Raw genomic sequence first — 13,820 nt, forward strand, 5'->3', positions numbered from 1 at the left:
CTGCTCCATACACAAGTTCATATGGTGATGTTCCAATGGACCTCTTTGTGCAAATTCGATCAGCCCACAAGGCATACTTCAGTTTCAAATGCCAAGCCTTTTTATTTTCTTGCAGTAGCTTCTTAATAATTCTCACAAGACTCTTGTTTGAACTTTCAGCTAAACCATTTCCCTGTGGATAATAAGTAGTGGAATGACCAAGGGAAATGTGGTATTGATGACAAAAATTTATCATTCTTTTGGACTTAAAAGCTTGGGCATTGTCTGTGATAATCTTGATTGGGCAACCAAACCTTGATAAGATGTTATTTTCTAAAAAGGAAATTATTACTGAATCATTTGCTTGCCTGGTGGGTATTGCCTCTATCCACTTTGTAAAATAATCGGTGGCTGTGAGAATCCAGCGATGCTGTCCTGATGAAGGAGGATGGATTTCCCCTATAAAATCTAATCCCCACTGCTGGAAAGGTGCTTCAACATAAATAGGAACCAATGGCATTGGCATGAGCTTTCTTCTACCTTCAAATACTTGACATTCATGGCATGTGGCTATCTTTTTATAAATGTCTTTAAACATAGTTGGCCAAAAATAGCCAGCTCTTAAAACCTTGTTTGCAGTGGCTTTCCAATAATGATGACCTCCGCAATCCCCTTTATGAAACTCATCAACTACTTTATCAGCTTCCTCTTCAATGAGACAATTTAATAAAATCCCTCCTGCATCCTTCCAAAACAGATTTTGGTCATATACAAAATATCTGAGGGATTTCAACTTGGTGAACCTAGCTTTGGATTTTGAAAGGTTATCAGGAGCTCTATTATGCTGCAAGACAAATGCTACATCCTTATACCATTCTGAAATCAGGAATTTCTCATCTATTTGGACCAACTCTTCTTCATTTTCAGAAATTTCTGAGATTTCTGTGCTTAAATTAATATCAATACAGTCCAGATTTGACTGAGTTAACAATTTGGCTAGGCCTTGACCCTTTACCAACTTGGTGGGCTTGATCTCAATATCATATTCCAACAACTTTGCTATCCACTTCCCCCTTTTTCCATCTGGATCAGCTTGTGTAAGAATGTCTTTTATAACAGTATTTGGCACATATGCAACAATATGAGAGTGCAACACATAAATTCTGAAATCCTTAATTGCTTTCACCAATGCATATGCTTGCTTTTCTAAGATATTATATTTCAATTCAGCATTAGCCAATGTCTTGCTAAAGAAAGAAATGGGTTGTTCAGTACCTTGACTTCCTTTTTGCAGTAAAACTCCAGCAATTGTATCTTCAGAAGCAAATGTGAAGATCAGAAACTCCTTGGTAAAATCCGGGCTGATGAGGACTGGTGCTTGAGTGAGCGCCTTTTTGATCTCTTCAAATGACTTCTTTGCTTCAGCTGTCCATTTAAAATCTGCTCCTTTCCTTAACATTTTTGTTATAATTTTGACCACTTCAACAAAGTTAGGGATAAATCTTCTAACAAAATTAACCTTTCCAAGAAAGGATTGAATCTCTTTCTTACTCCTTGGTAAATCTAACCTTTGAATTGCACTAACTCTATTAGGATCAATCCTTATTCCCTCTTCAAAGATAATATGTCCAAGCAATTTGCCAGAAGTTAAAGCAAAGATACTTTTGGTTGGGTTTAAAGAAATACCAAACCTCCTACACTTTAGTAGGATCCTTTCAAGGTGCTTTAAGTGGTCTTCTTCCTTCTTTGAAAAGACTGTGATATCATCAAGATATACCACCACTGATTTATCTTTTTCTTCAGCGAAAGCAATGTCCATTGCCCTCTGGAAAGTTTCTCCTGCATTCATGAGGCCAAAGGGCATTTTTGCATACATAAATGTGCCCCATGGTGTAGTGAAAGTTGTCTTCTCCTGATCATCTGGATGAACAAGGATCTGATTATACTCTGAGAAGCCATCAAGTATAGACATTCTTTGTGAACCAACAATATTTTGCAAAATGAAATCCATTTTGGGGAGGGGGTAATTATCTTTCAGTGAAGCTTTGTTTAAGTTCCTGAAGTCTATACAAATTCTAATCTCCCCATTCTTTTTCCTGACTGGTACCAAGTTAGCAAGCCAATTTGAGAATCTGATTGGAACAATTATTTTGGCATCAAAAAGCTTTTTCACCTCTTTCTCAATCAGTGGCATTAGAAGAGGGTTAATCCTTCTTAACTTCTGCTTAAAAGGCTTCTCATTTTGCTTAATTGGGATGGTATGTTGTATAATTGAAGAATCATACTGTTTCAAATCAGCATAGCACCATGCGAAAACATCAATAAACTTCTTCATCATTTCAACATATTTGACTTTCATATCAGCTGATAGGAACCTTGAAATCTTGACTAATTTGGGCACAACTGAGTCACCTAAATTACAGCTTTCTATTTCCTCTTCATTGGCTTGCAATCTTGGTGCTTTAAACACATCATTTTGATCAAATAATTTTTCAAGTGGAATAAGGCCTTTAGGAATTAGGTTGTTTTGTAGCTGCAACACTTCAGACTTTTCCCTTGTCTCTGTTAACATATTCTGCTGATCTATTTGATTATGCTCAAACTCTTCTTTCAACTCAAGAAAATTTCTTACCTGCTGATCATCTTCAAAGACTTGCCAGTTGATGATATTATCTGGGATGACTGGTCTATGGCGAACCTTCACTTCATAGCTATCAGAAGAATGTTTGGGAACAATAAAAAGACTGGCTGCAACAGCAAGAGAATCTGCAATAGAATTTTGATCTCTGGTTTTTATACTGAAGGAATAGGATTGAAATTTTTCCAACAACTCCAACACTAAATTTCTGTAGGCTCTCATCCTTGCATCCCTTGTTTGATATGCACCTTGTACTTGTTTAATAATCAATTCGGAATCTCCACAAATAGCAATGTTGTTTGCCTTCAATTCTATCAAGGTTTCCAGGCCTAACACCAGAGATTCGTACTCAGCCATGTTATTGGTACAATCAAAGTTTAGTTTGTATGACAGAAACTTACTTTCTTCAGTTGGACTAGTGATCCAAATTCCAGCTCCTGCCCCTTCTTTTCCTGCTGCTCCATCAAAGTATAGGGACCAGCAACCAGTGATGTCTCTTTCATCTCTTTGTTGTACCTCTCGACAATGATTTTCTGCATGTTCATCTTGTGAGTCTTTACCAACTGATTCATTGAAAAGGATATCTGATCCAAGACCTGTATCACATGAGTAAATAGGAAAATTTTGAGGCTTGTCTTTGCTGCTTACCATATATGCCATCCTTGTTTCACGATACAACCTCCTTTGCTCACCAAACACTGGGATGGTAGCATATGTCAGATCCATTTGCATGGTACCCTTGATTTTTGCTGCCCATGACCTTGAAAGAAGCATCCCAAACTTAGGTGGAATGTCTGCAACAACAATGTCCATGACAGTTGTTTTTGCTGGGATTTGTGTGAGTGCCACAACAACATCCTTTATTAAACCAATGCAATGAACTCTCTTTGAATCAAATGAAAATAAGTCCTTGTATGGTCTAGTTACTTCTAATCCCAGTCTTTCCATGATTACCTTAGGCATGAGATTATGTGATGCCCCTGAATCCAGCATAGCATTATGTAGAGTCATGTCATGGATATTAATGCTTATATAAAAAGGGGGAAACTCATCATTTTGTTCATCCTCAAGTCTTGGACCTAAACAGATAATAGGATTATCCTCTTGCACATTTAGAATATCAGCCCCTCCTGGTGGAGAATTAAGCATTTCAACAATCTTGCTTCTATATTTGTCTACCTTGAGAATTTCATTGAAAGGGACTGATATTTTAATTTTTGCAATCTCATTTTCAATGTTAAAAACAGAAGTAGACTTTTCAAGTTCTTTAGGAGGAGCAGGGTTTTGAATATCCTTTCTATCAAGAGGGGAATCACCTTTACCATCAACCGGCTTTGACTTTTCCTTTTTATCTTCAATTGCCTTTGAGATATTCTTCTTGGGCTGTGCTTTATTTGCTGTAATAGGGACATCTCGGTTTCTAAGATTGTACTGCTTCTGAATTTCAAATATGGCATGCTGATAACCTTTTAAGAAATCTGAAGGCTCCTCTTCTGCTTTTACCATGCTGGACTCATCATGTTCCTCTTTTGTTAAGAAAATTTCTGAGTCTTCCTCACCAAAGCAATGAATAGATTCCTCAGGTACTTCAGGTTCTTCTTCTTCATCCACCAAGTTTTGTTGGAAAGGAGGTCTCACTGGAGGATCTACCTGCTGATTTCTATTGTCTCTTGGCCTTTGCTAATTATGAGGCCTTCTAAATTGAGGGTTCCTAAACCGAGGCACTTGATGTGCTTGGGGAGCAGCAGTATTCCCAAGTGCTAATTGGTCCATCAATTTCTCCATGGTTTTCATCATGGTTTCAAACTTGTCTTCTTGAGCAGAAGTAGAAGGATTCTCCTCTTCCTTTATCTTAGTCTTTGCCATTTTTTATTTCTTAGCAGCAAGCATATTCACATCTACCTTAACTGCATCATTTTGCATGTCAACAAGAGTAGCAGACTCTCTTTCTCTGAGTAAAAGAGAGAAATCTGAATCAAATGACTCAGCGTATCTTAACTGTGCCAAAGCTCCAGGAGGTTTCAAATGTGCTGGAATAGAATTATATACTTTATTAAACCTCTTAGAAAAGTTTTGGACAGTTTCATCTAAAGCTCTTCTTAGACTATTATATTCAGTGAGGGCTTGAACAGGATTGGTTCTATTTCCCCATTTCCTCAGAAAGCTATCTTCAAACTCAGCCCAACTATGAATGCTACCAGCTCCAAGGGCTTTAAACCATTTTCGGACTTCCCCAATGAAAGTTTGAGCAAACAGTCTTAATTTTACATCTTCATCATCCACTTCTTCCCTATCAACAAAATCATTGAACCTATCCACATGTTCCTCAGCTGTAATGTCTTCATCTCCTCCCCATGTTGGAATTCTAGCAGCATATTTACTAGGGAGATCATGCAAAACAGCAGGGAGAGCTAGAGGAGCATACCTAGCAGGTACAACCATAATGAAAGGAGGAGCAGGGATAACAGGTACTGTATGACTAGTGGAACCAGAACTAGTATGAGAGGTTGTCTGAGGACTATTTGGACTAGCAGAGGCAGAAGATAAAGTATGAGTACGGAAAGGGCTATTGGGACTCTGTAAACCACTGACAAAAGAACTCCAATTTGGGAGAGGTAAACCAGTTTTAGATTTAAGCAAAACTTCAAAAGGGTCAAGCTCTTTGAGCTGTTTCAAGTCCTCTTCCTCTAATAGCAATTCTGAAGTAACAATTTCCCAAAACTCTTCTTTATCTTTTTGTGACACTAAAGATGAAGTATCAATGCCTTTTTTTTGTAAATCTAAAATGATACCAATAAGTTCTTCTTCGTTTTCAGACCTCAACAATACTTCTTGAATTTTATCATCAACAATTTTATCTTCAGGGCTTCTAGAAAACTCAGGAAACAAAGACTTTGAAATGTTTGAAGTACCTGGTATATCAGAAAATCTTTGTCTACTCCTTGAGATGATATTGGGATTATCCACAGGACTAGGTGGGTTTGGGTCAGGATTACTCCTTGTATATCTTCCTCTCGAAGCCACCTTTTGAACTTTAAGATTTAATGGAGTCACCAAGGTAGAATGCAGCCTCGAAAACCTTTCTGAGCTCCTGCTACCTTCAGAAGTTCAGTCTTATAATTTCGGGAATGAGTAATCTTCAGGCTCCCGGCAGACGCACCAAAATGTTATCACAAAATCAAGCACTGAAGGGCTGCTGATCAGGTAGACTCTGTGTAACTGTTTCAGACCAATCCTTTGACTAAGAATTAGGCTCCCTAGCCCGAGAGGGCTCTCTCAAAAGGTTATTGATTTTGACTATTGATAAGATGGCTAACTCTTGTAAGGTGAATTTAACAAACATGCTGGCTGGACAGACATTACAAAGACTTCCATTGGGCTTATGGAGTTAATCATACTTCAGTAAACTATAACACTACTCATACATAGAAGTCAGGGCATGTGATGTTTAAATACTCAAAACACATCTCATAGAAAACCTCAGCTTACAAATACACACAGGAAATCAGAGCAGCATAAGTGAATTCTGAGTGATTGTGTATTTATACAACTGTAAAAACATTAAGGATAAAGAAAAACCACATATCTTGAGCATTGAAACACTGTATGAATCCTGAGAAGAAAAGCAGCCAATTGTATTACTGAAACTGAGTTTTTACACAAGCCAAAATAATACTCTGTTTTTTCAAATATCCAACCCTCATTACATAGATGATTCAGCTATATATAGAAACATAATTCTAACTACTTGGAGCTTCCTCCTCCAGCATGAGGGGATCTCGATGACTGCTACTAATGACACCTATCTGCTTTGTAACAAACTATTAAATACAATAACTGATAATTGAAATTCTAAAGAGTTCTAATCTGATTATGACTCTAACTCTATCTCCTTCGTAGAAGGATTCCTCCTTGCAGCTTTGACACCTGGTTTCCTTTTCGTTTGGCTGGGATGGCTGAGATGAGCAGTTAATGCTCCATGTTGGCTTTGGATACTGAAGGCTTTAACTGCTCAGCGATGTTAGGGAATATCCCTTGCTTTCTGGTTCTGGTCCCCCATCACTTCGAATATGCAGCAGCATGTCTTTTTAGTCCCTTTAATAACCCAAAAATATAGAACACCGCCATGTTTCCATATGAATCAGATTCTCCATCGATATCCAAGTGTGCAAGCCAAAATTCCATGTATGCAATTCATTCAATACCCTATGACCGGTAATAAAGTGGCTTTATAACCGAATTTTTTTTAAACCTGAGTTAAACATTTCACCTTTTTGAAGGCACACCTGTCTTGATCAGAATGGCTAGGATGTCTTCATTTGATCTTTACATATCATTTAGGTGTTCCCTTTTGGAAAAATCCCGCACATATTACCAAACTGTTTGTTTGCTTTAAAAAACACCAGCTTCAACAGTTTTGTAGTGCGCTACGAAACTGCTGAATTTGTTAAAACAACTTGTATTTGCCCTGAGGTATTTACTGTTTAGACCTTTGGTTCCCAAAACTCTTTTTGATCTTAGATACATATAGCAGGGATATACATGTCCTCAAAACAACAAAACTAAGCAAAATTTGCCAAAATTTGGAACAAAACCTTTCTTTGAACAACAACTTCATTTATCAGCTAATTGGTCTAGTTGGGCCTTTAAGTCTTCAACCTTCTTCCACTGACCTAGCTGTGCTTCCAAGTCTTCAATCCTTTTCTTCATAGCTTTGTTTTCGGCTCTCAAATGTATATTTATCTTTCTGATGAATTTGGCCTCCTTAATTGTGGGAACTGTCCATGTATAAACATCAGCTACTGAATCCACCTGGTTTACTAGGTTTTCACTTCCTTTCAGTACAACTTTACGATAATTTGCATACCTGACTGCAGACTGCCTAGTGGTATTCTTCAGCTTAGCAATCTCATGTTTGGCTATTTCTAACAAGTTCCTTACAGCTATAGTATTACCTCCTTGAGATATGATAACTGTTGTATTTGTGTCTTTTTGCTTAATTTTCTCTGCCTCCTCTGTTCTGGGCAATTCCTCGGCTTCCTTCACTTGTTTCCTTGTAATAGGTCTTCTTGGTTTGAAACTGAACTCTGCACCTGGTTCATCAAACTTCAATCTTTTTGAAGCCCTAGACTTCTTGGTGCTTTCTGGTGATGTCTGTGTCAAATCAATGTGTACTGGTTCAATTTGCTCAAACTCAATGGCCTCCAACAAATCACTCAGGCTTGCCTTAGATACCGGGCTTTCTTCAACAGCTAATGCTTTGCCTTTTTCTTTACTTATTTGGCTCCTTTTCCTTACTCTTCACACTGTTTCGGATCCACTTGGTCCAGGTACAGTCTTCTTATGCTGAGCTACTTCTTTTGTTGATGGCTGAGGTTGTTCTTTAATGATCAGTGGCTTCACTGATTTTCTTAACTGTGTCTTGGCTTTCTTTTTATCTTTTGCCTCCTTTTGAAGCTCAGCTAGCATGAGCTCTTCGACTGATTGTTCTTTTTCTCTAACTGGATGTGGAGTAAGACATGTTTTACTTTGGAAACCAGTCATGAAAATGAACGAGTTCCAGTCTCTACCAATTTTCTAGAGACCATCCAAAACTAACAATTTAACCAAACCATGGTGAAACAAAGATGTTTCACAGTCTTCCTTTCTTAATTGTACTTTGTCACACATTTTGCTCAGACTGCGAAACAAGTAAAAGGGAATGTCTATGGATGCTTTACCAGTAAAATGTAACAGCAACTTGAAGTGATAAGAGTAGACCTTATTGTATCTTCCCTCACAGGTCGAGTACTTCTGAATACAGGTGAGAAGAAGGGCATAATCCTCCTTGACATAGTTTCTAGGCACTGCTTTTGTTAGGTCTTCATTCACATATGCCTCTTTTAAAAACTCTTTGCATGAATTCATATCGAACTTAAAATTCTTAAACCATTCTTGCCCCCCTCTTGGGATCTCAGTTACAGCAGCTATTTCCTCCGGAGACACTTGAACTTCCAACATAGCTATTTTAGAATTTAAACCGGTGAAGTTTAAAGCAAAATCTTTTGTTACCTGAGCATGGCCACCTTGCAGCTTCTTACAGAAATTCCAACACCCAGCATCTTTGAATGCTTTCTTCACGCCTTCATCTCTTAATGCGAGGTCTAAACCTTCAGGTTCTGTTCTCTGACATCTTCCAGATCTATGTTCTTTCCTCTCCATTTTGCTTTTGAAATCTTCGCACAGATAATGACCAACAGCTTCATTTAAAATGGTGATTCAATTCTCTTTGACTCGGCCTCGCTTGTAATCAGGCTCGCTTGAAAACTCAAATACATCATCACACAAGCTGGTCACTTATGTAACACTCACGATCATCATCAAGATCCATGCATGGTAAAATCCATTTGAATGATATTTCTGTGCGTTTCATCAAATCTATTGGTGGAGTGATGACTGATGAATGCTTAGACATGCTACGAAAGGTACACAAAAACTGACATGAGAGGACAGAATGAATGACTCATTAACAGACTTGACACTTTAGAAAGGATTCGCTGCGAAATGCACGAATCTGTGATTTCGCAGCGTGGTTAGTTTGAAATTCTAATAATGTGCTGCAAAATGGCTTAATGATAACGCGCTGCGAAATGACTGAACAATGATTACGCTGCGAAACTGGCCAATAGGAGATTACGCTGCGAAATCACGAAAAGGCTCGGTGAATATGATAAGACAAGACATAGCTTATAACACAATGATGGTGGAGGAAGACCAATAGGATTAGAGTATAATTTAAAGCAAACACCTTTAAAACTCCAAATCCTAAGTATGAAACATAAAACGAAAACCATATGACACAGACCTTTGACATTGAACTAGGACCAAGGACTATATACATAAAAAATTTATTCTAAGTGATAACAAGATCATTGCACAGGTGTTCAGAGTCATCATCAATTCAATTCAGTGTCGTCATCTTCGACAGTGTTGGTTATGGAACAGGTTGTTCAGGTAATATGGTTTTCATGGCATTTAGTTAAATGGGTTTGTACCTGGCTGTCGACTTGTGTTCATCGACAGTTCCGCCAGGATTTGGTTGACGACATGTGTTTTGTCGTTCGCCTTCACAGGATTTGGTGTCGACATGGGTTGTGTCATCCGTTGCAGAGGTTCGATGTGTCGTCAGGGCTGTCGTCGCAAAGGTAGCTGATGTCGATGATGTATATGGTTTTATGTCACATTGCGACAATATGTTGCACATGGGTTTTGTGAAAAACAAATGTAATCCTAAACCTAAGTTTGCAACCCTAATACATTACAAATGTATTAAAACCAAAACACATTACATAAACCTAATGCTAAGTCTTAAACCTATGATATACCAAACCATGTATTAACCCTAAGCCTAAGTCCTAAGAAAAACAACCCTCGACCTATGTTTAAATGCATTGAAAAACATTACAATTCAATAAACATTTGATCGTAGTCTAAACCATTAGTAAACCACATCGGAAACATGTGACAGGGTCATGTAAGACCATCGAGTTTCCTAAACCACCAACCTGACTGCATCGGAACCGTCAGAGGACAAGTTTCATGTGACCAAGGTATGTAAGATTGTCATAGTTTTCACCACAGCATTGAAACCATCAGAGTTAGTAGATCGCGATGGAACATACAATCACATGTGAACAAAGCGTAAAGACCGCCGGAGTTTTAGTTGTCATCACAGGGCTAACAGAGACCGTTTCCATGTGAATGGAGATATGCGAAACCGTCGCTAGAACCGTTGGGGGAGATCACGGCGGTGGCACCTGGTGGTGAGACCGCCGACACTCACATGCAACGGTTTCAACCTCTACCCAGTTAACCTAATCACCACTAGTTGTGGAGTTTAATGTAATGTTTATTTTGCATTTTTTATGGTTTTTGTTGTTGAAACTAATTCGATGACCATGCCCATCTTCCTAGATGTCTAATGCCAACATGACCAAGCTTCAAACCTATCCAGACTCAACCTAATTCATCTTCATTTCAGCCCAAGGTGGTTTTATGTACCTGTAGGCCTTTAAAAGGTGGATTTTCCTTCATTGATCAGAGGAGAGTGGTTTTGAATTTTGTTTGCAGATTCTGGAGGTCATAGGCAGTTTTGTTTTCAGTGTAACAGGAGCATTCGGAGTTGGAATTGGGAACTGTGATAGGCGTTGGAAATCTGGTTCAGAGGGCTATCTAATGATAGTGATCAAAAGTGTCTGCATGCACATTCAGACTAATCAAATCTCTGTGTAATCGACCTCACCTGTTTCAATCCTAATAAAGCAGTCGCCCATCTTGAAAGCAGACCCGAAGATGTAGTCCATCAGGGACGAACTCTTTAATCAATTTTTCTATGTGGTATCATTGTGTTTTTACTATTTTCACTTTTGTTATGCATCTTTCTTATGTTTAATCAGCTGTCGTAAAGTCTTCTTCTCAATCAGTTTTCCTCAATTTCCATGCTTTGAGCTAACATTCAAATCATCAATGGTTAATCAATTCTACATCAGTTTAAGTCTATCATCATTTTCGGGTCATGTAATTTGGTATTAGAGCAGGTTTCATTTGTGGAATTTGCCATTGAATGTTAACTAGGTCAAAGTCACAACGAGGAGAAGGAATCCTTGAGCAGATCGATCCAGAGATTAGAAAGTGACGAGTCATTCATAAATCGACCATGTCAAGACCTGATGCAGGTGAAAATGTTGAAACTAAGATGAGTGAAGAATAGTTTCAGCATGCATTCTTGACTATGCAGTAGATGTTGGGAGAATTTTACGAAGACAAGAAGGCGGGAGATGCAGCTTCTTCTTCAAAGACATAGAAGAAGGACAAAGGTAAAGTCAAGGCAGATAAACCTCCTTCACCTCCGTCATCTCCATCATCATCATCTTCTTCTTCTTCTTCTTCCAGTGCAGAATCTGAAACAGAAAAGAAACCTAAGAAAACATCTCTTTTGAAAATTGATGTGAAATTTGAGTTACCTGTTTATGATGGTGAAATGAATCTTGAAAAGTTAGATAACTGGATTAAGCAGTTAGAAATGTATTTTCGCATTCATAACATTTCTAGTGATAAAACTAAAATTCAATTAGCTACACTTAGAATGGGGGGAATAGCTTTAATCTAGTGGGAAAGTAAAACTCAGTGTTACCAAGAAATCTAGTGTCTATGTAGCGCTGCTAGTCCCACTAAGGTTGGTAGCTACCTTAGAAACAAACAAACTAAAACCACTTTCGTTTTCCTTTATGAGAAGTAGATAAGAGGGGAATAAAGGAGACCAACCTCTGTCTTGCGCTTGGTTCCTTGCTTGATTCCTCTCCCTTCTGATAGATCTTTGCCACTCGCTTCCTTGTCTACCCAGCTTCAAAGAGCACCTGTAGAATCAAAGTAGCATAACACTATCCAAGAACATAGATCTACTATAATAAAAAATATAGGACCAGACATATATTGACCACACAAATGCATATAACATCAATCATACAAGAATGTGGAGGAAAACTTGAATAGCTTTATTGATAATTAAGAAAGAACAAATAGGATTACAACCAATTGTTATGACCCAGCATCATCCTCTTAGCAAGAAAGCCCTTCTTCACCTCACGAAAAGCTTAGATCACCCAACACCATGATGTTACACCAAGAAACTAGCAGCACTTCCTTACAAGATACAAAATTCCAGCCTTTGGATCTCTGGGATGAGGGATCCATATATAGATGTTTGCAAGGGAGGTGAGTCAGCTTCTGAGATTTGATTAGTGTCCTCTCTCTGATAGTTCTTGATTCCACTTGGAGATTGATGATCTCTTACTCATCCCTGGGCGAATGCAGAGAGGCAAGTGTCACAGGAGAAGTTTCTGGAAGATTCCATGATCCTCCACCTTGCGGATTGACCCTGCCATTTGTCCACTCTTGCCCATCGCACCCCATAGAAGGGCTTTTCAACATGCATCACACCTCCTGTGTGTATTTAGGTGGGATGCAACGCACTTTGACCATGGAGCAGGTGAAATGGTCCAGTTTTGACCAGTTCTGAGTAGTTTTTCATGGAGAACTTTTGGGAGATGCTGTAATCAGTTGACCTTGTTCTTTTAGGGGTTGGGACAACACTTTTAGGGACTTAGGAGCCCTTGGTTTATGGACATTTATGATTGGGGCTGCAGTACCCAAAAATGTCTATAATAGTTGCCCCCTAAAGCATGAGGTCGTTAATCTTTTGATGTCAGGTGAAATGCTTTATCATGAGGATCCGAAGTTTTTTCAAGCTGGAAGGCGACCTGTAATAAGATACAATACAATACATTATCTTCATAATATTTTCATGATCTAGATGAGGCGGGAATTTCCCATGCTCAGCTTTATAAGTTAATTTTCATGTACATAGGACAGACAATCGTCTGAGTGTAGACTGATGATTCTGGTAGAGACATCATCCCTTAGATTGGATGATTATCTGTGCAGCAATGATGTACATTCAATGTCTTTATTTTCCTGAATATATATCGTAGCCCGGATGGATGAAACTAGATCCGGGGTCTTCAATCTCATTCGATCTTCACTCAAAGTACAAGTCGATCCATGTGAGAGATGTTCTAGGGTCGAACATGGAAAGACATCACCTGATTACCAACCAATGATGTAAGTTGTTAACAGGCGCGAGAGGAATCACCGATAATGATGATGACACTCAAGGTACTATAGTACAATTCACGTGGTGTGAATAAGGGACTTGGCATCGAACACCACACAAAATCTTTCGGTCGCAGGCCATTGATGTAAACCTGTCACCGGAAGTGAGAAACTTGCCATTGAGGCATGCAAGCTTCAAAGTACTAAAAGGGTTGTCCCTAGATTGACTTCTTGGATAATGAGCTGATGTCGACAAGAAGCAATCCGTCATAGGAGGGCCTTAGTGAATCCCACATCAATGAAACGGAATGGAGCAAATGATTTCACTGGAGGTGAAAACAATCTGATGACATAAGGTTCAGGGTGGCGGTCATGAAAGAATGGAGCATGAATGTGTTGCAGTGGGTGAGACACAGGTGAATTCTCTGGGCGACTTCTCTTGAACATATCGGCGACACTGATATGATGGATTGGTAGCATTAACCCCAAATATGGATGGTGTGACGGAACCATGGTGATGTGACTAGTGAATGGAACAACCCAACCCGACTTG

The sequence above is a fragment of the Pinus tabuliformis genome, chromosome 2_2 (assembly GCF_031772625.1).
Source record: "Pinus tabuliformis cultivar Carrire ecotype Pingquan chromosome 2_2, CPIR1, whole genome shotgun sequence".
NCBI classification, from domain to species: Eukaryota; Viridiplantae; Streptophyta; class Pinopsida; order Pinales; family Pinaceae; genus Pinus; species Pinus tabuliformis.